Source organism: Ursus maritimus, unplaced genomic scaffold (genome assembly GCF_017311325.1).
Source record: "Ursus maritimus isolate PB19 unplaced genomic scaffold, ASM1731132v1 scaffold_6, whole genome shotgun sequence".
Lineage (NCBI taxonomy): Eukaryota > Metazoa > Chordata > Mammalia > Carnivora > Ursidae > Ursus > Ursus maritimus.
In genome coordinates this window covers 83613193-83616218 of record NW_024426774.1, presented here as the reverse complement: position 1 = coordinate 83616218, position 3026 = coordinate 83613193, and positions in this window count along the sequence as shown.

The following is a 3026-nucleotide window of genomic DNA, read 5'->3' as shown; positions in this document are numbered from 1 at the left end:
CAATGTTCATAGCAGCATTGCCCACAATACCCAAAGCGTGGAAGGAACCGAGATGCCCTTCAACAGATGACTGGATTAAGAAGTTGTGGTCCATATATACAATGGAATATTACTCAGCCATCAGAAAGAATGATTACCCAACATTTGCAGCAACATGGACGGGACTGGAGGAGATTATGGTAAGTGAAGTAAGTCAAGCAGAGAAAGACAATTCTCATACGATTTCACTTATTTGTGGAACATAAGGAATAGCAGGGAGATCGGTAGTAGTAGGAAGGGAAGAATGTGGGGGGTAAACAGAAGGGGGAGTGAACCACGAGAGAGTATGGACTCTGGGAAACAAACTGAGGGCTTCAGAGGGGAGTGGGGTGGGGGATTGGGATAGGCCAGTGATGGGTATTATGGAGGGCACATATTGCATGGAGCACTGGGTGTTACACCCAAACAATGAATCATGGAACACTACATCAAAAACTAAGGATGTACTGTATGGTGACTAACATGACATAATAAAAAATTATTTAAAAAAAAGAAATGGAAGAAAATCATCTTATTAAATGGAATTTGGAGCTCCCATCTGATTCAGCAGTAATTCAAAATGCTCCCCCTCCCAGGCTAATTATTCTTCTCACACCCCTTCTCCCCCCACTCCAGCCGCTTAATCTGGAGAGTAAAGAATTAAGGGTAAAACTATGGTTTTCAGGCTGAATATGCTCATAACATGTTTCAGAAGGAGTATAAGGGAAAACTTTTCAATTAAATTTATAAAATAGCTTAGATTATTTTAGGTAATCCCCAATACCTTTTTTCCCCCTGTTAGAATATTCTTCGAAATTCTCTGAAATAAAACTCTATTCATTGTTACCTTCAGAGAAGCTGTCCATATGGTCATCCCTTTATGTAATAGACTCAAAGCCTTTTATCACCACAGGCACTCCTGGGAGTTTGCCTCTCTGATAACTGAAAGATACTCAAACAAAACAAAACAAAACAAAACAAAAAAAGCTTCCTGTCCTGGTACTTGCAAGAGATGTTTGCATTTTAGAAAGTTTTGCAATCAGATTGCATGGCTGTTTATTTACTCTGTCAGCTGGCAAGCTCCTTAAGACCTGGAGAACAGTTGTAGGAGGCGGTACAAAGTACAAAGGAAAGCAGCTGTGTAATGAGCTAGCAGCACACCGCTGTCAGAGAAAGCCTCATTTCCGGGAGCACCAGAGTTTATTGCAGTCATCATCATCTCTGATTTAGTTTGGAATGACCAGAAAGGGGGGAGGGCGAGAATCCTCATAAAAGTTTTCAAGAATCTGGTGGTAGAGAATTACACTAGCAAGTGTTCTTGGGGTCAGATGGGTCAGAAATCAAAATGATATGTGTGTTTTTTGATAGTGCAAACCATGATCATCTTTCACTGCAGATCTAAGGTAAACAAGTTGAAAGCTTTGTTCTTGTGCAGGGAAAGGAAACAACTCTAGGGTTATAGACATATTTCTTTTTGAAGTAGTGTTGAACAAGCAAAATTGCTTGAAGGAGAGACAATTCGGAGGGTAGTGATGGAGGTGAGAGAATTGGAAACTTCTTAGCAACTTCTTAGGATGTCCTGAATGTGGAGGTCTATGGGGCTGGGGTATAACCAATTTTAGTCTGGACTAGAAGAATGAGTGGAGTCAGAGATTTCTGGGGTGGAGTCTGGGATCTGAGCCTAGCCAAGTTGCTTAACTTTCATAAATCTTATTTCTCTCATTTGCAAAACAAGGATAATAGTATCTAACTTATCAGAGGGTTGTAAAGAATAAGTAGCACAGAAAAAGTTTTAATATAGTGCCAGACAAATGGAAAGCATGCACAATGTTATAAATTATGAAAATTACAGAAAGGAGTCATGGACTAAACAAAGAAGCAGATGCACTTGGGGACGGTGGATGTTTCTGGAGGAACTACAGCTCTCAGAACTTGCCTACCATCTCTGTAAACTCAGAATCTGCTCTCTTGTACCCTCTACCCAAATTTCCCTCATTCGCACATCAGTGACTAGATCACTGCTTCTGAAATCAATGGAGGGGAAAAGACCAAATTCCAATTCATAGCAGACAAGTATTTTTTATGAAGTACAATAAAAAAACCATCATTAGAAAATAGCAAATAAAAAAGACAAAACATAAGCCTGCTGATCACATGCTTGGATGTCATGGTAATGTAAATTCCTATAAAATCTTCTCAGTGCCTACTCTTACATTTGTAGCTATCTTGCCTTGACAAAAGTTACTGGCACCAATGAGTAGTCCCTGCTTTGAGGATTCCTGGCATAACTTCCCCATAAACCCTTATTCTTTCTTTAGGTCTCAATTGAGATGTCCCTTCCTTGGAAAGATTTTTTTGATCTCCCCAAGATTGGACTGGTTACCTCCTGTGTGCTTCCTTTGCCCCTTGTGCTTCTCCCAAGCTTACAGGAATTTGTCTTATTCACTTTCCATGGCTACCGAAATCTGATGCACAGTTGATGTTCAATAATAAATACTGAATGGACATATTTCTCTCAAGTAAGGAGAGAATTGAGGTGCCCATTGTTCAATTCCATGATTACCTGAACTTAGGATAGGATCATTCCTGGAGTTAATTGGATTAACTGTCCCTTTGGAAAAAAATGCTTCCTTTGTAAGAAAATGAAATTAATAAACCACAGTATATTTAGACTTTTGCACAAGTCGTAGTAATAGAACTGACTCATGAAGTGAATTTTATGCATGAGCTCCAGAAAGGAAATTGAAGGTTTAATTTGTATCTCTTCCTTAAAGGTGGATGTATAAATCTTTGGAAGGTTTTCCTATCTTTAAAATATATTGCTTTAGGGGCGCCTGGGTAGCTCAGTTGTTAAGCGTCTGCCTTCGGCTCAGGGCGTGATCTCGGCGTTCCGGGATCAAGTCCCACATCGGGCTCCTCCGCTGGGAGCCTGCTTCTTCCTCTCCCACTCCCCTGCTATGTTCCCTCTCTCGCTGGCTGTCTCTCTGTCACATAAATAAAAAAAAAAT